We start from the raw sequence: 22,843 nt of genomic DNA on the forward strand, positions 1-22,843 counted from the left end.
TGTGTTGGGGGTGGGGTGTGTTTGTGTATGTGGAGGGGGGGGGGTTGGTGTGTGTGTGTGTGTGTGTGTGGAGGGGTGTGCATGTGGGGGGAGGGGTGTGGGTGTGTGTGTGGGAGGGGGTAGGGGGGATGTGTGTGTGTGTGTGTGTGTGTGTGTGTGTGTGTGTGTGTGGTGTGTGTGTGTGTGTGTGTGTCGGGGTTGTATCCAAGGGGGTTGTGTCAAAGCATGTCCAATGAAAGTGGGGTTGTATCACAAGTGGGGTTGTATCAAAAGTGGGGTTGTATCAACAGTGGGGTTGCATCAAAAGTGGGTGCGAGTAAACCTGTCATCACTGCCAGCAGTTTTAAAGTGGCAGTTCTAGTTATTATTATTTTTATTATTTTTATTTTTTTTATACTGAATCGAGGCTCGTGAAAGAGCTGACAACCGCGAGGGAAAGACAGCACAGGGGGAAACATTCATTAAAACACATTCAACAAAAAGACATCCAGGAACACAGTACAGGGGGACCACGAGGGAAAGACAGTACAGGTGGACCGCGAGGGAAAGACAGTACAGGGGGACCGCGAGGGAAGGACAGTACAGAGGGGCCGCGAGGGAAAGACAGCACAGGGGGACCGCGAGGGAAAGACAGTACAGGGGGACCGCGAGGGAAAGACAGTACAGGGGGACCGCGAGGGAAAGACAGTACAGGGGGACCGCGAGGGAAAGACAGTACAGGGGGACCGCGAGGGAAAGACAGTACAGGGGGACCGCGAGGGAAAGACAGTACAGGGGGACCGTGAGGGAAAGACAGTACAGGGGGACCGCAAGGGAAAGACAGTACAGGGGGGCCACGAGAGAAAGACAGTACAGGGGGAAACATTCATTAAAACACATTCAACAAAAAGACATCCAGGAACACAGCACAGGGGGACTGCGAGGGAAAGACAGTACAGGGGGACCGCGAGGGAAAGACAGTACAGAGGGGCCGCGAGGGAAAGACAGCACAGGGGGACCGCGAGGGAAAGACAGTACAGGGGGACCGCGAGGGAAAGACAGTACAGGGGGACCGCGAGGGAAAGACAGTACAGGGGGACCGCGAGGGAAAGACAGTACAGGGGGACCGCGAGGGAAAGACAGTACAGGGGGACCGCGAGGGAAAGACAGTACAGGGGGACCGTGAGGGAAAGACAGTACAGGGGGACCGCAAGGGAAAGACAGTACAGCGGGGCCACGAGAGAAAGACAGTACAGGGGGAAACATTCATTAAAACACATTCAACAAAAAGACATCCAGGAACACAGCACAGGGGGACTGCGAGGGAAAGACAGTACAGGGGGACCGCGAGGGAAAGACAGTACAGAGGGGCCGCGAGGGAAAGACAGCACAGGGGGACCGCGAGGGAAAGACAGTACAGGGGGACCGCGAGGGAAAGACAGTACAGGGGGACCGCGAGGGAAAGACAGTACAGGGGGACCGCGAGGGAAAGACAGTACAGGGGGGCCACGAGGGAAAGACAGTACAGGGGGAAACATTCATTAAAACACATTCAACAAAAAGACATCCAGGAACACAGCACAGGGGGACTGCGAGGGAAAGACAGTACAGGGGGACCGTGAGGGAAACTTGAGGATGAGGAAACTTGAGGATGAGGAAGCTTGAGGAAACTTGAGGAAAAACAGGATATTTGAGGATATTGGCGAAAAGTGTCCATTTCGGACATTTGAAGGACGTTATCGAGAGACAATTGAGGGTGCTCACGTGACCCGGAGGTGCATTGGCGTTGACCCGTGAAGGAAAATTGTTCAGGGAAAGGTAAATGTTCATTCCACTGTTTTATTGGACGGATCATGTTTTGTTGTTATAACTGAAATAAATGGCACAGTCATTTTCATGCCTCCGCCCCTGACTTGAAACTTTACGTGTGTCATTGACTGGGCATTGCGATTAAAAGATGATCGCGAAAACATCACTGGTCACATGTTGCAGCAGCCATATTGGATTGAAGGAAAATATTAAATAATTATATCTCTGAAACCGCTGACCCTATCGATGCAAAAATTTACAAATATCATCGAACACCACTGTTGCATATAGTTTGAAAATGATGATTTCGTAGGTCACATGGTTTGGCAGCCATCTTGGATAGAAAAACGAACCTTATCTGATCAACACGAAACTTCACAAACGCCATCACCTACCCATACATATGCAGAGTGTACATTTTTAAGGTCATATGACATGTGGTATGGCAGCCATATTAATTGAAAGCCGATATTTTAAAAAAAAACACCCTTCTCTAAAACCGCTTCACCGATCGATGTTAAACCTGTCATGGCTGGTGAAAATGTGATACTTGAAAACAGCTGAAGGGATTTTAAATCGAACTTGTTTATTTTTAGGACAGTGAACGAGGGCATCGACCCATTGTGTGACTATGCAGAGGCATATTGGCAACACAGTCACATTGATCGACAGACTTGGCATTTAATATGGAATTTTTTTTTGTGGGGGTGAACTTACTTTTCAAGATGTCTTAGAACCAAAAGTTCATCGGTATTATGTTGAAATTATTCTAGATTTTGTTAATGTGACCTTTAAAAGAAACAAAAACCACATTTGACATTTCGAAACAAATAAATTGATCCTTGAAAGTGATGTAAACTGATATCGGACTCAATTCATGGACAGTACTGTGTTAAACTTCTGTACGTTTTCCAGAAGTATCTCTTTATTTTGCACATTAGCCAAAAAAATTTTTTACAAAAACAAAAGTTAAATTACGACTGGGATTACGGACAGTAAAATTACAGTTCAGTATTTCGTGTAAACCCCACGAGCATTCAGGAGAGCACGTACACGTCGAGGCATGCTGTTCACGAGATTTGCCAAGGTTTGGACAGGAATCGCTTGCCATGCAGTGACAATAGTCTGCTACAATTCACGCACAGAGGTCGGCTGCTGGTCCAAGTGGTCGATTTGACACGTTAATTCTGCCCACAAGTTCTCTATTGGATTCATATCCGGGGACATGGCAGGCCACTCCATATGTTCTACACCATGGTCAGCAAGAAAGTGTTGGATCATGCGAGCACGATGAGGCCGTGCATTGTCATCTTGGAAGACAAAGTTTCCTCGAAAGGCTGCATGAGCAAATGGAAGCAATGTTTCTTCCAGAATGGCCCTGTACTTGAACTGGTTCAGGTTTCCATTCAGAACAACCAGGCCAGTTTTGCCCCCTGCATGAAAAGCAGCCCAAACGGTCACCCCACCACCTCCAGCTTGGACTCTTGGCACTATACAATCTTTGTTGTAGGCTTCATGCACTTGTCTGCGCAGTCGGACGCGTCCATCTTGACGATAGATCAAAAATCTGGACACTTCACTGAAGATCACGTGATTCCAGTGTCCTGGCTGCCAATGACGGTGCTCTCTGGCCCACTGCAATCGGCGCTGGCGGTGTTGTCTGGTCAGGCGTGGCTTTCTCAGGGGATGCCTGGCATGATAGCCTGCTTGAACCAGTCGTTGGTTGACTAGCCTTCTGGATACAGGCACATTTGTCAGTTGCTGCCACTCAGCCCTAAGCCGATTAGCTGACTTGGTACGGCCATTGCGGACTTACCGGTGCAGCTGGCGATCATCCCCCCTTGTGGTTCTGCAGGAACGTCTTGGCCTCGGTATTGGAGTAGGGACACCCCTCTGAGCATTTCGTTTCAGGATCTATGACACCTGACCTTGAGTGATGCCATACTGCCGAGCAATAGCACGCTGTTTCATGCCGTAATTTCGTAAAGCCACCACTCCATGCCAAACAGCATTGTCGAGTTGACAGACCATCTCCAGAGGAAGCGGCAATAACTTTTGGAGACGTGCAGCAGTTGTTTTCCACTAATACAGAACGCAACAACCCTTGTATACCCGACTGTGAATCCAATCATCAAATGCACCTGTCCGTACATTTTGCCACGCCACCTGTGATATAATCCTGTTGTTGACTTCTTACTGCGACAGACAATCAGTGACATGGTTCTTTTAACAAATAAATCACCAAAGTGTGAAAGAAACTCACCAGATTGATATACTGAGTTAAGAAAGTAAACCCAAGTCAAGAAAAAATATATATTCCATATTAAATGCCAAGTCTGTAGTTTGTAGGATGTTTTTGTGTGACCCGGAAGTGCTTTGACGTTGACCCATGAAGAAACTATAACGGCACTCTTCGACGGCACAAGGTCGACTGATGTGCCTCTGCCCACATTATTACATCATTACAATACTTGTACCAAGTTTGATTTAAATCCATTCAGCTGTTCTCAAGTTATCACATTCCTAAATCACATGATCTCTGACCTTTGACCTCAAAATTTCATCAGTTCATGTTTACATCATTATGCATACCTGTACCAAGATTTAATTCAAATCCCTTCAGCTGTTTTTTTTTTTTTGTTTTTTTTTTGTTTGTTTTGTTTTGTATACTGAATCGAGGCTCGTGGAAGAGCTAACATTTATTTCACAAACAAATCAACCAGACAAACAAAATATACAAAAAGAGGGAGCGGAAGACAAGATGGGGAGAGAACGGGAAGCACACAACCACAACATTTGAGAGCAGGGAGAAGTGTGGGAGGGAGAGGGCTTGGGGGGAGGAGGCGTGGGAAGGGGGAGGGGGGGGAGCGGTATAAAACACAAGGGGACCGAAATTAGCGGGGGTAGAAAAGTTCAAGGTTTTGGATGGGGGAGGATAAGAGATGGTGGTGAACAGCTGTTTTAAAGACCTGGAGGGTGGAGTGGGATTGAAGAGAGTGAGGGAGTTTGTTCCAGAGGCGGGAGAAAAGAGGAATGAAGGAGTGAAGGTGAGCAGAAAGTCTTGATTTTGGCAGTTTAACCATAAGAGGGTTGCAGGCAGATCTTGTGCGACCTGTAGGAATATTTGGGGGACAGAGCCCAGAGAGAGCTGGGGGGGCAAGGCCAGAGAGGAGTCGGTAGAAGACGGAAAGACCACCAACCTGCCTGCGGTGAGTGAGTGAAAGGCCCTTGGAGTTAGCTTCATCGCGGGAGATTCCAATGATTCTGAACGCTTTGGTTTCAACAGAGTGAAGACGAGCTAGGTGTGAGGCAGGAGCACCAGACTAGAGGGGAGAGCAGTATTCCATAGAGCTGCGGATGAAAGCCTTGTATGTGGTGAGGAGCTCAGGTGTGCCAAGGAAGGACTTCGCACGACGGAGGATGCCCAGTCGGCGACTGGCTTTGGAGGCCAGATTTGAAATGTGGTTTTCCCAGGAAAGATCATGGCAAATAGTGAGACCCAAAAGCTTGAGTGACAGAACTTCTTGGAGAGGATTATTCAGAAAGTGGATGGGAGGGTTGTCCAGTCGGTCTTTTCGGAGAGACATCGTAAGAGTGAGATTGATCAGGATTGAAAGACATGTTCCATTTGTTTGCCCAGTCTGTGATTTTGTCCAGGTCTGCAGAGAGTGAGGAGGCTGCAGACTGCCGATCTGAGGGATGAGGAATGGAGCGACAGAGAGTAGAGTCGTCAGCAAAGAGATAGAGAGGATTTTCAAGGGAGTCAGAGAGATCATTGATGAAGACCAGAAAAAGCACAGGGCCCAGAACACTACCTTGGGGAACTCCAGCCTGAACAGGAAGAGGAGATGAGAGAAACCCATTCAGGGCCACACGTTGACTACGACCAGAGAGGAAGTCCGCCAGCCATGCGTGGATATTTCCATGGATACCAAAGGAGGAGAGTTTGGTGAGCAGAGCAGGGTGCCAGACCGTATCGAAGGCACGTGAAATGTCAAGGGAGACAGCTCTAATTTCCTGTTTGGTGTTGAGGACCTCCATCCATTGTTGAGAAAGCAGAAGCAGCATGTCCAGAGTAGAGTGACCAGGTCTGAAACCAAATTGATGGTCAGAGATCAAGCCATTGGAGAAGAGGAAAGATTTCATATCTGAAGCAATGATGGATTCCATGACTTTGCTGATAATTGGGAGAAGGCTGATTGGTCTGTAGTTGCTAGGATCTGTTTTTGCACCTTTTTTGTGCAAAGCGGTGATGTTGGCTGATTTCCAAGCAGATGGCAGATGACCTTGAGCAAAAGAGAGGGTGAAGAGAACAGAGAGAGGGAGTGAAAGAGCGGAAGAACATGATTTTAGGACCCGTGGGCTGATGCCGTCAGGACCAGTTGCAGAATCAGAGTCGAGGGTTGACAGAAAGTTCTCCACCTTGTCAGGAGGAAAGGACACAGAGTCCAGGAGCAGCTGGGTACGACTGGGTACGGTGGGTACAGAGAGGGATGGGTTTGGGACACAAGATTTAGAGGCAAACACAGAGTTGAGGCATTCAGCTTTTTCACGTGCGGAGTCAGCCGTTAAGCCGTTTGAGGTGAGGGAGGGGATGGAGGGGGAACAAACACCAGAAACAGATTTGACCAGACGCCACCAGGATTTGGAAGAGGGAGACAGATAAGAGAGTTCGGTCTTGAGAACGGTGAGATATTGTTTCCTGGCTCTCCTGAGGGTGGACACACACTTGTTTCGGGCTTTGTGAAAGGAAATGAGATTTCCTTCCGTTGGATTTGCTTTCCAGGAGACGAAAGCAAGTTGTTTCAGGGCAACAGCCTCACCACAAGATTCCGTGTATCATGGACGGGAGGAAGGGTATGACAACTGAAGACGAGATGGGATAAATCTGTGCATGAGAGAGAGCAATTTACTTTGAAAGAATTCCCAGGATGAGTTGATGTCAGAGGCGGTAGAGATGGGAGACCACTCCAGATGATTGATGGCTGCTTGAAGACCATGCCAGTTGGCCTGAGTGAAATGCCAGACTCGTCGACGCTGAGGAGGCTCTCTGAGAATGGTCAGAGAGATGTCCACTTTGACAAGCACATGATCAGATGAGCCGATTGGAGCAGAAGAAGAGCAACAGACATTTTCAGGGAAGTTAGTTATAACCAAGTCCAGAAGAGAAGATGCTCCGTTGACTGAGATCCGGGTCGGGAAATTGACAGATTGTGTCAGTCCCAGTGAGTCGCAGAAGTCCTTTGCTGAGGAGCCATGGCTGGTGAGAGAGGGACCCACACCCAGCCAACTGGCATGGTGACAATTGAAATCACCACATATGAGGAAGAGAGAGTTGGGATGAGTAGATAGAAGTTGGTCCATATTATCAGACAGCGAGATGTAGATGGAGTCATCACTGTTTGGAGGACGGTACAACACACATATGAACAAAAGGTGGGAGCGAAGGGGAAGCCGTAGCCAAAGGTATTCCTGGGGGTGAGGTGGAGAGAGGGCAGTGCAGGGCGAGTGAGGAAGAGAGTTTTTGATAAAGATAGCAACCCCACCTCCAGGACGAGGCTCAGGTCTATCATACCGGAGGAGGGAGTAACCCGGGAGAGATACTAAGGAATCAGAGACATCATAAAGGAGGAAAGTTTCTGTTAAGCAGATCACATCTGGTTTGTCAGAAGCAACCTGTATGGAGAGATCAGTCAAGTTTGACCGAAGGCCCCGGATGTTTGAGGTCCATACCGTTAATGAAGAGGAAGGGGGAGCATCGGGTACAGAACAGGGGAGGGGGGAGGGGTAGGGTAAGATGTGGAAAAGGAGGAAGAGGTAGGGAGAGCTGTTGAAGGTGTGTCAGAGATTTCAGAATAGCTTGGAGAAAGGGAAGAATGGGGCGGACAAAAGGTTTGATGGAGATTGGGTGAGGCACAGTGAGGCGCTATTTGAGGAGGGGGAAGAGCGAGGCAGAAGGTTGGGGGAGATGAAGGTGAAAGTTGGAAGGGGGAAGAAGCAGGGAGGATGCTTTGAGGAGGAGGGGTGAGAGGGGAGTCTAGGAGGGGAAGAGCGAGGGAGAGTCTCGGAGGGGAGGGGTGTGGGGGGAGTTTAGGAGGGAGGGGAGGGAAGGGGCAAGGGGGGAGATTTGAAAGGGATGGGTGATGGGGAGGATTTGGAGGGGAGGGGTGAGATTGGATTTTGAAAAGTGTACGATTCATGGGAAACGAACATTTTTTGCAAAATGAGTTTGAGACCTGAAGTGAGTGTTCTGAAGTGAGTGTTCTGAAGTGTTCTGAAGTAAAGAATGAGTTCTGAAGTTATAGACCTATAACAGACTTTGTCCTTTGACCTCTTGGGCCCAAATTATAATCAGTTAATCTTTACATCATTATACATACCTGCACCAAGTTTGAATTAGATCACTTCAGCCGTTCTCAAGTTATAGACCTATTACGCACTTTGACCTTTGACCTTTGCCCCCAAAATGTAATCAATTAATATTTACATCATTATACATATTTGTACCAAGTTTTATTTCGATCACTTCAGCCGTTCTCAAGCTATAAACATATTACAGGCTTTGACCTTTGACCTCTTCACCTCAAAATCTAATCAGTTCATCTTTACATCATTGTACATAAGTGTACTAAATTTGGTCAGAATCTCATCACTGGTTCACAAGTTATCGTGGAAACAGGATTTTTTTTTTACCAAACATGACCTCTGACCTTTGGCCTTTGACTTCGTGACCCCAAACTCTAAACAGTTCATCTTTACCTCATTATACATAACTGCACCAAGTTTGACTGAGATCCCTTCAGCCGTTCTCAAGTTATTGCAGTAACGAAAACCGATCATGGATGGATGGACGGACGGACAACCTGAAAACATAATGCCTCCGGCGACTTCATCAACGGAGGCATAAAAATATTCAGGGAAAGGTAAACATTCATTCCACTTTGTCTATTACAGTAAGGGTGAATCCTATCTTATTTCATTTGCATTATTCAGAAACTCATTTAGTACTGTAGCAATACGTCCAACCTTTTACTACAATTTTAGTTAGGTGCTTCAACCTAACTGTAAGGACGAAGGACGGGAACAGTGGTGAGTTTGAGGTGAAGGTGGGAGTGCAACAGGGGTCGGTACTAAGTCCACTACTATTTGTAGCTGTGATGGAGGTGCTGGCTCGGAACGTAAAGGAGGGTTTACCGTGGGAGTTGTTGTATGCAGATGATCTGGTGTTGATTGCAGAAAGTATGGATGGACTGAAGGAGAAGATGAACAAGTGGAAGGAATGTATGAGACAAAAGGTCTGAAGGTGAATATCGGAAAAACAAAGGTGATGGCAAGTGGTAAAGCATGTGGTGAGGTGGAAAGAACTGGGAAGTGGCCATGTGCTTTGTGCAGGAAGGGTGTCGGAGTGAACTCAATTCAATGTACAATGTGCGCTGAGTGGGTTCATCAAAAATGTAGTGGTTTGAGAGGGTCATTAACCAGTGTGGCAGCTACATTCAAGTGTAAGGTGTGCACAGAGGGAGCTGCAGATGGAGGAAATGTTGAGTTGGATCTTGGAGACGGCGTGAAGCTGGAAGGTGTGAAAACATTTTGTTACCTAGGAGACATGCTGAATGGAGAAGGTGGATCAGACTCGGCAACGGTTGCTAGAGTGAGATGTGCATGGAAGAGGTTTCGGGAACTGAGTGGTGTGCTGACGAGGAGGCGAGTGTCGTTGAAGCTGAAGGGAAAGGTGTATGCTGCATGTGTGAGAAGTGTTATGATTTATGGGAGCGAGACATGGGTAATGAACGTAGAGCAGCAACGAAGGCTGGAAAGGGTGGAAATGCGAATGGTCGTACATGATGTGTGGAGTATCGTTGAGAGAGAGGAAGACAAATGATGAATTGCGAAAGATGATGGGAATAGAGCCTGTGATGGATGCTGTGAAGAGAAACAGTTTGAGATGGTTTGGTCACGTGTTGAGGAAGGATGAAAGTGACTGGTTGAGAAGAGTGATGGAAATGAATGTGGAAGGAAGTAGAGGACGGGGAAGACCGAGAAAGAGTTGGCTAAAGATGGTCGAAGAAGAAATGCGGGCAAGGGGGTTAACAAGGGGAGATGCAGAAAATAGGGCAAAATGGAGAAGATTGTCACGGGGACCGCAGGGCCCGCTCTTGCAGGGAAAATGGCCTTTAAAATGCCTGTTGTTGTGTTGTTTTGTAGTTAGGTGCTTCCAACTATTATCTGTACAAACTGCTGTGTAAATGTCCACCATCTTTCGCATCCAAATTATTTTTTATTACCACTGTACACGTTTGTACTAAATTCGTTTTTGATAAATTTACATTATGTTGTCAATTGGGTTTTCAGGGATTGAAACCTTCATGAAAATAGGTGCCCAGCTGATGATCCAGATAGTCGGAAAATCAGTCATTTGCTTGCATGGTGTGTGTGTGTGTGTATGTATGTATGTGTGTGTGTGTGTGTGTGTGTGTGTGTGTGTGTGTGTGTGTGTGTGTGTGTGTGTGTGTGTGTGTGTGTGTGTGTGTGTGTGTGTGTGTGTGTGTGTGTGTGTCGTTGGTCTCCATTTGAAATTGTTTTCATTTGTGGGTTTCTGGAGGTGGAACTGAGTCCACCTAGGACCCAAAGTATCCAGCTCCTCTTCGGTAAGGGATCACAGTTCATGGACCAAGCTGTTCTACTTTTTCAGAGTTTTGTTCCAAGGGCTCTTTTCAGGATCGTCACCACACCCTGGATTGCTTCCAGTTGTAGTTCATTTGTGGTAATATTCTTGGGGATGGTTTTCAAAATCTCAGTGAGGTTCTTCTTCGTCATTCCTGTTGTTCCAACTATCACTGGTACAATTTTGATGCTCTTCAGCTTACAAGATCTCTTGACCTCATTTTTGAGGTCCTGGTATTTGGTTATTTTCTTGATTTCTGCGTTATTTAGGCCAAAATCGATGGGTACTGATATCTCAATCATCAATGCTGTCTTTTCCTTTTTGTTGCTGAGTACAATGTCCGGACTCAACGCTTTGTTTTCTATGTTCACGCTCAGTGGAATCATCAGGTCGTACATGAGCATGACGTCATCATTTTCAATGATTGCCCTTGGTTCGTGTTTCCATTAGTTTTCTGGTACTGGAATGTTTAACTTTTTGCAGATATACCAATGAATCACTGTGCATACTTTGTTGTGCCATTTTGTGTAAAGTTGTTCTGATAATAGTTTTTTTGCATCCAGAGAGCAGGTGAGTTTATTATTCCGCAGCTATATTGGAACACTGGTACTGTGAGCTGGTTTATGGCTTTGATTTTGTTTCTTAGGGAGAGGTATGTTTTCAGGATCAGCTTCGTTCTACGTACGTATTCTTTGATGATTGTTTTGCGCATTTGTTTGTGACATGTTTGGTGGCCGTCTTCTACTCCGAGGTATTTGTACGATGCTTCGATTTCCATCTGCTATATTGTTGTTTCAAGGTGAATTTTTATGTTGTCTGTTTTTGTTGATTTGCCTTGTACAAATGTGCACTTGGCGCACTTGTCTAGTCCAAATGCCATTTGAATATCCTCGGAGAACCGTTTTCCTATTTTTAGTTTTTCTGTAAGTTTTTCATCATTTAGTGCGAAAAGGTCTTTAAAATTTTTGCTCCTCCCTCCAGCTCCTCCATTGATGGTCTCCTCCCTCCAGGTCTTTAAAACAGCTGTTCACCACCATCTCTTATCTTCCCCCATCCAAAACCTTGATCTTTTCTACCCCTGCTAATTTTCACCCCAGATACACTTTTTTGAAATTCCAACTTCTTTCCTGGAAGTCCTTGCAGTGTCCATATGTTTTATACCTCTCCCCCCAAGCCCTATCCCTCCCACAGTTCTCTCGATGTCCTTGCTCTCAAATGTTGTGTTTGTGTCCGTCCTTCCCCCTCTCTCCCCATCTTGTCTACCGCTCCCCTTATTTTGTGTTTTGTGTGTCGGTTTGACTTTTTGTGTGATTAATGTTAGCTCTTTCACGAGCCTTGATCTTGTATACCAAAAAAAAAAAAAAAAAAAAAAAAAAAAAAAAAAAGCTTTAAATCATCCATGAATAGTAGATGTGTCACCATTCCTATTTCTTTGGATGTTGCTCTGACTCTAAACCTCTTTGCTGTGATAGATGATGGTACTGTACATCATTTTTGTGATGATTCTTGTCAGCAGTTTGTATGTTATTGGCCGGTATTTGTGGGGAAGTTGGGTTTCCTCAGATTTTGGGATGAGAAAGGTGTTCCCTTCTATGAGCCACTCATCCACTGCCTTTTCCTCTTGGATCAGTTTGTTAAATATCCTGGCATAGTGATTGTGAAGAGCATCGTGAGGTTTTAGCCAAAAATTTGGAATGCCATCTGGGCCTGGGCTTTTGAAGTTTGGCATTTTTTGAATTTGTTTTTTAATTTTCTCTTCATCAATAATCACTGGGGGCATTTCCTCGAGATGTTGCTTCTTCTTTTCCAAGTTTGAGATCCATTCTGCTTTCTTGGTATGTTATTTTAGATCTTCAAAAATTCCTTTCCAGAATTTTTCCAGCTTTTCTTTTTCAGGGGGAGTTGACACATTCTGCTTTCGTTTCCCCAATTCACGGTAAAATCTCTTCGGGTTACTTTCAAACATGTGCTTTTGTTCTCTTCTGTTGTTTCCTTCTCCATACTTTTTTTATCTTCCTTGCTATCATTTCTATTTTGGGTTTGTTTTCAGCACCCAAACACTCAAAGTGTTCGATTTTGTATTTATTTTTTATTCTTTGGATTCTCTTTTTTAGTTTTGGGTGTGTTTCCTTTCATGAACTGTTGTATTTGTCCTACTTCTTTCCGCAGTTGCTCTCTTTGTGTCTCTAATCTGTCTCCATGGTGGAATTTGGTTTCTCTTTGTAGGGCCTCTTATTTTAGCTCACCTGGACTTTAGTCCGGTGAGCTTATGCGATCGAGAAACGTCCGTAGGTAAGTGAGTGAGTGAGTGAGTGAGTGAGTGAGTCTGTAAAAACTTCAGTCATTATCGCTTGAACCAAACAGACAATTTGGATGAAACTTGGCCACAAGCTTCATATCTGATGTCTAACAAAGATGTATTGACCGCATCAAAATCTGCACTCATTAATGGGGTGGATGGGGGAGGGGGTTTGACACCCCCCCCCCCCCCAAAAAAAAATAGGTATTTCCTCTCTTCTCCAAAACTACACACATGATTTTGATGAAACTTGGCCACAAGCTGCATATCTGATGCCTAACAAAGGTGTATTGAACACATCAAAATCTGCACTCATTAAGGGGAATTCCAGGGGTGTTTTTGACCCCCCCCCCCCCACCCCCCTCAAAATAGGTATTTTCTCTCTTCTCCAAAACTACAAACACGATTTTGATGAAAGCTGCCCACAACCTTCATCACCTGTAATGTACCAATGTTTGTTCACGACATTAAAAATACATTTTTAAAAAAATCAACGCCTAAGGAGGTCTGCGGGGGGTTTGGCCCCGCTCAAAATAAGTATTTGTTCTCTTCTCCGAAACTACACAAACAATTTCAATGAAACTTGATCACAACTTTCATCGCCCATGATGTACCAAAGCTTGTTCACGGTATTAAAAATATCAGGGTCTGAGGGTGTCTGTGGGGGATTTGAGTGACTGTTGCTCCTGATCCAGGTGAGCTTCAGAACCTGCGGTCCTATTTTTCTTCTCCTGGTGGTGATTGTCCATTACGTTTTCTTGAATGAATGGTGCCACTATGAAACACACGACATTGATTTCCTTCAAGGTGGAGGATTTTGAAATCATCTTTCAAATTGAATGGTTGGTTCTCCTCACTGAGATTTTTGTCCATTTATATGCAATGAAGTTTTGGTCTTTCTCTGAGTTTTATCAATTTCATCTCATTCTGTTTTGTTGACTATCTCTTCTTCCAGTTTATGCTGCTCTTTGTCATCTTCACCCTCATCTTTTTCCTCATTTTGTTACTCTCCCTTGTCTTTCTGCCCATCACCATCCACCTTTTCCATTCTTCTCCCCTTCGTCTGTGCCTGAGTCACCTCGGCCTTGTCTCTGAACCAGTCTAGCCCCTCTTTTATGGGGACACAGTCATTATTTTTTTTGCCACAATCTTTCTCCATCGTCTTTGGGCAGGCTCTGGGGTTTGCGTCCCCCGTCTCGTTGCACAGCCAAAACTTCCTCTCGTGCCATCTTGGCCAAATCGCTGCCATCCCTGTCTTCACCCTCAAGTGATCACATAGCTCCCCTCACTCTAATATCACTTGCTATTTGTTACCTTGCCCTAGATGTAATCTCTTCCATTCTATCTTAATCTAGATATATTTTAATTGTCGAAAAGATCTTAAACTTATCAAGGGTGTCTCTCTTCACCCTAGTTAGTGGCCAGTTTCGTTTTTTTCAGCTGGTCTCTGAACCGTTTCACCCTTACCTTCTACCCTTATATGAAATACATCTTGCATTGAAGGATTATCTCCTTCTCCTCAATGCTCCAGGTTTCCATTTGAAGTTTTCTTCTCTGGATTATTGTCTTTGATGGTGGTGAGACAGTTAACACCTTTACAGTTTCTTGCATAATCATGTCTCTTTGCATGGTGATGTTTTTCCTCGCTTGAGAAGGTGCATTCATTATTTTTTACAAGTTCACTTACATGCTGCTCAAAGGGGCCGCACAGACATAGGGTTTCCCCTATAGGAGGCCTGTGAATCTTTGTTTGAGATATTTTTCTTCTTTTTATCAACACAAAATGTTCCATCGTTTCCCTATGCCCCCTCTTTATCACCTCCTCCTGTTTTAATGAAGGCCCCTCCACCCTGGGATGTGCTGTGCAGCTTGCCCAAGAGTCTGGACCATGCATGAGTCACACAGCATCCCACCCCGATCACTTTACTCCCACCTTCATTGCCTGGACTGATGTCTGCCATCAGGGTCGATGCCACAGAATTTCCCGGTGCCTCGATCAACGTACCACCTCGGTCCACCTCACAGCGCCGCCCACCCGCTCATCACAGAGCCGTCCACATTATGTGTCATTCTCCGTCTCCACATCCCAGTAGGTACCTTAACCATGGCCACACCACTCCCACCCCACCCCCCACCCTCCCCCCATCTTGCAATCCCACCCCATCAAATCAGTTTTAAACGCATAACCGAACGATGCTGTGTTAGCACGAAACAGGAATAATGCACAATGCATGGATGTGCATTGTGATGCCAATGGAGGTCCTAGCCACCATCGCTATTCACTGCATCTGGCTGCGAAAAATAATCGACCTGAATCGGACCTGAAATAACTGCGCAATTCGACATAGGCCCTATGTCAGTAATATGTTGGCATTGTTGTGCCCAAAAATGGAAGGACGAACCACTCTCAATGTGCTGCTCCTTCGGTAATTCAAGTTTGATTGTCCCCCTGAACCACTGGCTCTGTTGAGAATTCTCACAAAAGGTGACACACCAGTCTGCAAACTTTTTCAACAAACTCTCCAAGATAGTCGGCAAAACAGTTCACCCATGGGAACAGTGACAATTCTTCTTGCTGGTGATTTCAGCCAAAGTTTGCCCAAAATTTGGCGGGGTACTTAAGCCGATCAAATCATTGAATGAATGATCGTTTTAAGGCCATTTTCCCCGCTAGAGCGGGGGTTCGCATTGCGGGCCCCATGACAATCATGGTTCCCTGTTTTGAGGCAATGTTTTTTTATGGCCGGATGCCCTTCCTGACGCCAACCCTTAGTCGCCTCTTACAATGCGCAGGGATACGGTGTACCTATTCTAAACCGGGGTACACACCGTGATCATTCATCCCAGCAAGCTGGTACTCAATTTGCCGACCTCGGAAGGAGGCTGAGTCAACCAGGCTGAGTCAACCTGAGTCAACTGAGTGCAGGCTGAGTCAACCCCCCTGGCGTTAATTCAGCGATCGACCGGGATTCGAACCCAGGATCTTAGGATCCTAAGCCGGCACCCTAACCGCTAAGCCAACACCAGGGTTTTTTTTAGGTGTTGGTAACACCTAAGCCAACACCAGGGTTTTTTTAGGTGTTGGCAACACCGAAGCCAACACCAGCCAACACCAATCATTGCAAGTGTAAAATCGTCAGTGCTGTGGTGAGATGTTGAAAAAATGACCCTCTGTACCAATATGCATGTGCACTTAAAGGAGATCATAGTGCACACCAGTTTGCCACACTTCTGCTTAACATTGGTGACGGTACAATCGAGGATGATAACAGTGACGTTCTCATTCCCTTCACGAAAATCTAGCTGCAGTGGTGAGTTCCGAGAACGATTTGATAAAGAGCGCGTTTCCTAATTTTTCACAAAATTAGGGAGACACCGATTGGTTGGCACAACGGATTGGGGGTGCAACAATACAAGCCCTACAAATTGACGTTGTTCATATACTGAATCAACGACTATTGGAACATGTGCCCAGTGAAGAAGTCGCCTATAAATCCATTGACACTGTGCCCGACATGGATCAAATCTTTCACTACCCTGTCGAATTTCTAAACTCGCTACATCCTCTGGGCATGCCACCTCATCAGCTGAAATTGAAAGTTGGTACACCAATCATGCTTCTTCGCAATCTGGATGCCCCAAAATTGTGCAATGGAACTCGGTCGGTTGTGCAGCGGCTGTTGAAAAATCTCAGAGAAGCTAGGATCTCAATCAGAGGGTTCTCAGGAGAGAATGTGTTTTTTCCTCGTATACCACTCATTCCCAGCGACTGTCCATTTGAATTCAGGCAGCTCCAATTCCCGGTATCTCTGTCATTCGCCAAGTTGATAAACAAGGCATAAAGCCAAACGCTGCGCCAAGTAGGGCTCTATCTAGAATCTAGATCAACCATGTTTTTCCCATGGCCGGCTTTATGTCGGATGCTCCAGAGTTAGGACTGGAACGAGTTTGTTCATATGTGCATATGATGGACAAACCAATAATGTAGTACACACAGAAGTTCTCACATAAAACAAGCCTGATTCAATCAGTGAGTAACAAAGCCTACAACACCCAATCCATCAAAGACGGGTATCCTGCTAGTCTGTCATAAATGTGCTTTGACAGGGAATTCGACCTCGCAACACCATAAAGACACAAGTTTTGGCGCGAAGGTGTGGGTTTTGGTGCAAAAGGTGTGCCCCGGATATGAGGGAGGGATGCCACAAAAGGCCGTTCACATTTTCCAGTTAGAGTCCAGGGGGGTTAACGCAAGTCCTTGCAGTTGGAGAGGTTGCTGTTCTGCTTGGGTTCCTTGGTTCCAGTCTTCTGCCCTCTGTTGGTTTGTGGTCTGTGGCCCCCATTCCTTGACACAGTTCAATTTTCCAGTCCAGCTCGGGCTGTTTCAGCTCTCAGCCAGACAGGGTCGGAAAGTTGTGGAGATCACAACATGCTGCTACAGAGACGCCAGTCATGTTCCCGCCTTTCCAGGAGTGTATCGGTCACGTGACCCATTTCTGGGTCGCGGCGGGTATTCCGTTGTCCTGGTTTTCTCCCTGGTTATCTCCACCACCGAAAGTGGATGGGGGATGTATTTATTCATCTTGTCCACCTTTTGCGTTCTCCCTTACCCCTCATCATCACCTGCGTCCCTTGTTTGTCCGTCTCTGTGTATTTTCTCCCTCTGTCCTGCTGTTGGGGTTTACCCTTTCTCCTACTGTTCCCTTTGTTATGTTGTGTCCTGATTTGTTCTGTGTCATAGCTCCTCCACGAGCCTAGACCATGCAGTAAAATGGTATTAATAATTTTCACACCCAATTCAAACAATGCCCCCACATTCGTGGATTTGACATTCGCGGCATTTTCGAGGAACGTATCCCCCACGAATGTCACAGTTCGAAAGTAGAACACAATATTTAAAAACGTTCTGGGCGGATTATGACAAAATTTGGTGGATGAGTTGGGTGTGTTGTCAAGCCTACAGCTGTAAAGCCACATCACCCAGCCTACTGCCAGACAGTGGTGAAAACATAACCTCCATCCACCTTTGGTAGCAGAGGTAACAAAACAGATAACAAAGTATATGTTGGCAGATAATCTACTGTACTACTACAAATTCTTTAATGACCCCAATTATTCCCTTCTTGTGGGGTCAGTCAGGGAAGGTTTTTGGTCGAAGTCTTTCATGAACCAGCACGTCAGGTCAACGAAGGTAATTGAGACAGGAATTTGTAACATGTTCAGGTGCTGGTGATAACTCACCTCTACTTCGGCTTTTGAAAGGGGCACAATTTTTCCACGTTCTTGTGGAGTTAACCACGGGAAGCTTGGCCCAAGTCTTTCACGAACCAGCTTACCAGGCCTGACGTTCAACTAAAATTAGGGCACGAATGTTGAACTTGTTCATGGTGCCGGCGAAAACTCGCTTTCTCTTCACGCAGGACACCATGATCTCTTAAGACATTCACAAACTAATGCCAGTTTAACATCCATCCAAGGGACAGCACACACATTGATCAATAATCCCACCGTGAAATACTCGGATGAAGAATGACAGTTTATAGCTAGGTCGAGATTCAAACCCACGCAAGACAGCTTAGAGGTGAGAGTGTGCGTACCTCTCGGCTATCCTGCCAGCCGCTGGCGATAACTAACCTGCTCTTCACAAAATATCCAATGGGATCTTTAACATCCACAAGCTCAGGCTAGTAGATGGGACACCCATCTGACGGGACACCCATCCGACGGGTCACCCATCCGACGGGTCACCCTTCCGACGGGTCACCCATCCGACGGGTCACCCATCCGAAGGGACACCCATCCGATGGGTCACCCATCCGACGGGACACCCATCCGACGGGACACCCATCCGACGGGACACCCATCCGACGGGACACCCATCCGACGGGACACCCATCCGACGGGACACCCATCTGACGGGACACCCATCTGACGGGTCACACGTCCATCCAAGGGAGGGCGCACCTTCTGGTACAATGCCCTGCCTGTGGAGCACCAATCTGACAGTTTATAGTCGGGTCAGGAATCAACCCCAGACTAGTGATCAGGTCAAAGGTCAGCACGCTATCCCTGCACCATCTTGTTGGACCAATGGTGTTAGCTAATATGAAGTAGTTTTAAAAGGGTCGCCTTTTAGGTTGCTGCGAAGAGGTTTAGAGCAGGCGGTATTTAGGAGGCAAAACTATGGTTTAAAATAAAATGGTTTAATTGGAGCAATTCCAAAGTAGAAAAGGAGATCCATTGCATTATTTCTAGTCTTAAAATCCCAACATGACATGTTTAGATTTTATAATTGCTAAAAGTGACAAACAGGTAACAGGTACATTCATCAAGCCTTAACACACTCCTACAAAATTATTTTTGTCCCAATCACGAGAAAAACAAATTTCATTAAAAGATGACCTTTCCAGAGAGAATTATTTAATTTTCTGGTTGACAGTACAGTAAATACTGTATATATAAATAAATAAATATCGGGCAATTTCAAATGAGAAATGTTCATGATGCTGAACAAAAGGATGTCATGTATATAATAATGGCTGGGTCTTGCCCCACCTTAAAGTAGGCTTTTTCTAAACAATTATACACGTTTACATTGACGACATTGTCACACGAAATTATAAACACGGCTTTATAAATGTAGCTTTACGTCATGATTTTATATGTATATATATTATATATTGCACTGTATGCTATATATTATTATTAGGCCAATATAATGAAGAAAATGTGTTCATTGGGGTCTCGGTTACTCTTACCTTCCTCGGGTCTCAGTTACTCTCTCTCTCTCTCCTATTCCACCTTTCCTCTCAGGATCAGCGCACCTGCCCGCGACATGGCCAGCACCTTTCTCACTCTTCTTCATTTGCCACGCTACATATGGGTCTTTTCGTCACGTATAACGGCGCAAAAGTAACCGCCATGTTCTCTTACCCGATCGTCGATAACGCAGCCTTAGACTCCGGCATCATAAATCTAAACGCGACTTGACTGCAAACCCGCCCCAGACGGAGGAAAACCGCTGGTGCGCGCAACGCCCGAAACCCGGACGTGACTGACACCACCCAGCCCACAGCCAGCCCGTGGGGCTGTGGGGCACGCGAGGAAAAATGGCGGGAAACGCTGAAACTGCGGCGACGAGGCATCTTTGTCACTCTGACTACTGAAAAGGGTTTTCCTTCGATTTGCTACATTTATTTAACCTTAACAGGTGACGAAGCAAGTCTGTAAAGCTACGTCTTTGTCGACCCATTTCTAATTATTTCTACCTTTGTTTGTTCCGTGCACATTTAAATTTAATTTATCTCCATTTATATGTGTCGTTCCTTCCTCCTTTCTCTCTCACTTGGCATTTTTTTAATTATTATTTTTATTGTAATTAATGCTCGCTAAGATAAGTGACGTCATTGCAATTGTCGGTCCCTCGGCGGTTGCCGCTTCTATGGAAGCTGAGGCGGTGTCTGCGTGGAGACCGATTATACAGATCGGTCAGACGCAAATTTACAACGATCGCAGTGAGCAGCGCAAATGTACATATTGAGTCGATCGTGTGTGGAACATGGGCGTCTGTGTCGTCGAGGAGCGAATATCTCGCAGACACGACCATTGTACGTCATTGTCGTCGAGAGTGAGGAAAATAATTACTGGAAAAGCTTTTATTTATTTATTTACCGTTTTTACTTTGTTTTTTCGTGTAAACCTAAACCTCATTACAGTAATACCTCGTTATTATAAACTAGTGTTAAAGCAGGAATTTAAGGCTTAATTGATAAGATACCATAAAGTCATGAATCGTTGAGGTCCAATTATTAAATGGTGGGGATGGGGAGAGTGGGGTCACCAATCCAACAACGTTTGAGAATCCATTTCATGTTTACAAGTTAAAACGTCACCTTTGTCAGTATTTCATAGCACTGGTCGCATCAGGCTCCATCTTCATATTTTGTATGGGAAGGAAGGAGTCGGATTCTGGGAGAGAAAGGATTTTTTCGATAAGGAGGCAGAGGGGAAGGGGAATGTATGGAACATGAATGGGCAAAGGTGCTGTGTGTAAGTTATCATATATTCTACCATTTGTTACACACTGAAATATTAATTAATAATCATAAGGCAGGATATCTTAGGTATGTGCACTACATAGTGTTTGAGGTGTCTAGCTTGGGTTTTAATCTCGAACCAGCCGTAAACTGTCATCCAGGTGTTTCATTTGCAGTGCCGTTAGCCGTCCATTGGAAGGAAGTTATCCCGAGGACCTGACTGGCAGCACAGGTGGTGTTGCCGTTGGTGGAGGTTAAAAATCCCACGGTGCCCTATACGAAGAGTACATGGTCGGCACCCTGGTCATCTTCCTGCCCTAACAAACTGCCTGCAATGACAGTACCTGATTCATGACTGTGGAGGCCCCTGGGTAGTGATTGACCGGTCATCCTATGATCCTATCACAATCGTTCTCACTTCTCCTTACCTAGATTTTTCATTTTCCACTTTCCTTCCTTGTGGAATAGTCGCAATTGCTGTAAATAAATGTGTGATACAATCGAGGAGTGAATGCCAGTTTAACGTCCATCCGAGGGATGGTACACACTTTGATGAATCCTCCTGCCTGTAAAACACCAAGATGAAATGTTGTAAATAAACTCAGAACTCAGATTCTACGGTTTAGTTTCGCTTTCATCTCCCATTAAGCCAGGTGCTAGAGCAGCTGTTGCATTGTACCTTTAACGCTACAATAAAACTTTTTTTCAAAACTTTTGTGGAGGCCCCTGGGCAACTGCTCATTCTGCCCTGTGATAAATCCAGCTCGGTGGAAGTGCATGGTTATATCACTGATGATGACGAGTCTTTACAAAAGGCCACTAGTGGGAGACAAAGTTTACTCAAAAAATTACCTCTGTTATATTGTCGTGTTGCCGGTGATTAAGATCACGGATGGCAGATAGCCGAACAGTTTGCTTTAACTCCGAGGCAAATAAGTCGAAAATTGGCAGTATTTTTTTTGGCGCGGGCGGGACGGACCAAAGTTCCTACCTACACGGATGAAAGCCACGGGGTTCATTCCTCGAACCCACAAACACAGAAACAAGACAAGGAAAATCAACAATACAACAAATGAAAGGCAACAAATAATGGTTTAATGAATAAAGCACGGAAATCAAATGAAAGCCGAGGTAGAAACTATAATTCCTAATTGAGACGTCCACTCGCAGACTCGCAATGACACGACTGGACTCATCGCTGAACAAGACTGCACTCTACTGTTGCTGGGTCCAGCAGCGATGCTGCAGATACCATCTTACTCTGTTCCGCCGATGCACTGCGTTCAACACTGGACCTCTGCAAGGACGTCTTGCCACCAGGCCCCGACTTCTCAAGCACCTCCGCACAGTAGAGACACTGATGCGGTTGTTGTGGCGACCTTTTGTCACTGCAGCTGTTTGCGTCGCAGGGCGGAAACGATCACGAAGATGAAGCAGCACAATCCAGCGGTCTTGATTTGGTGTGGTTACCCATGGTCTTCCTCTTCGTAGACCATCATTCACAGTTCCAGTTTCAACTGGAAGAATGCCTCCCCAGGTTGGAAATTGCAGGCTGTGAGCAACCAAGACGTTGGGCAATTGTTTTCTGGCTTACACCAGCCTCAAGCATCCCAATTGCCCTTAAACGTTGTTCAGATGTCAGGTGTGCCATCTGAATTTTCTTGTTGTTTTCCCTGCCAGAAGCCTCTAGAGCAGGGGTTCTTTACCTTTTTTGTCATCCACCCCTTTGAGAATCTGGTGAAAGATACGGACCCTCCCCAGAAAAATGCACATAAGCACATAAACACAAAATTTTGGATACAATGAATACATTTTATTGCACAGGAAAATTATTTCCTTCACATACCGTCATAATCAGAATAAAAAAAACAATCTTTACAAAGAACATATCTCACTTTTTTCATGCAAAAATCAATGACCATTCCCTGAATAAAATGTTATAAATCCAAATTGTGCAAATTAAACAAAAAATAAGCTTCAATTCTGCTCAAAAGTACATTTCAGTGAGAAGGCTGTTGTTGTTTGGCTTCAATAAGAAGATGAAATTGGGGAGTG

At 45.5% G+C, this 22,843-nt stretch overlaps 1 protein-coding gene and 1 long non-coding RNA gene across 2 annotated transcripts in view; one reads left to right on the forward strand and one right to left on the reverse strand.

The window, feature by feature from the left end:
• Positions 1-19,784, reverse strand: part of LOC137421197 (voltage-dependent N-type calcium channel subunit alpha-1B) — a 394,582-nt gene extending 374,798 nt beyond the window's left edge. The window contains exon 1 of the mRNA XM_078771756.1: positions 19,511-19,784. The gene's annotated coding sequence lies outside the window, so the exon portion shown is untranslated. The remainder of the gene's footprint in view (positions 1-19,510) is intronic.
• A 463-nt stretch (positions 19,785-20,247) lies between these two features.
• LOC144890663 (uncharacterized) lies at positions 20,248-21,404 on the forward strand. The gene is made up of 2 exons (XR_013622390.1): positions 20,248-20,359; positions 20,950-21,404. It is a non-coding gene; the product is annotated as an uncharacterized LOC144890663 (long non-coding RNA).
• The last annotated feature ends 1,439 nt before the right edge of the window (positions 21,405-22,843 follow it).

Source organism: Myxine glutinosa, chromosome 2 (assembly GCF_964187855.1).
Source record: "Myxine glutinosa chromosome 2, kmMyxGlut1.1, whole genome shotgun sequence".
NCBI classification, from domain to species: Eukaryota; Metazoa; Chordata; class Myxini; order Myxiniformes; family Myxinidae; genus Myxine; species Myxine glutinosa.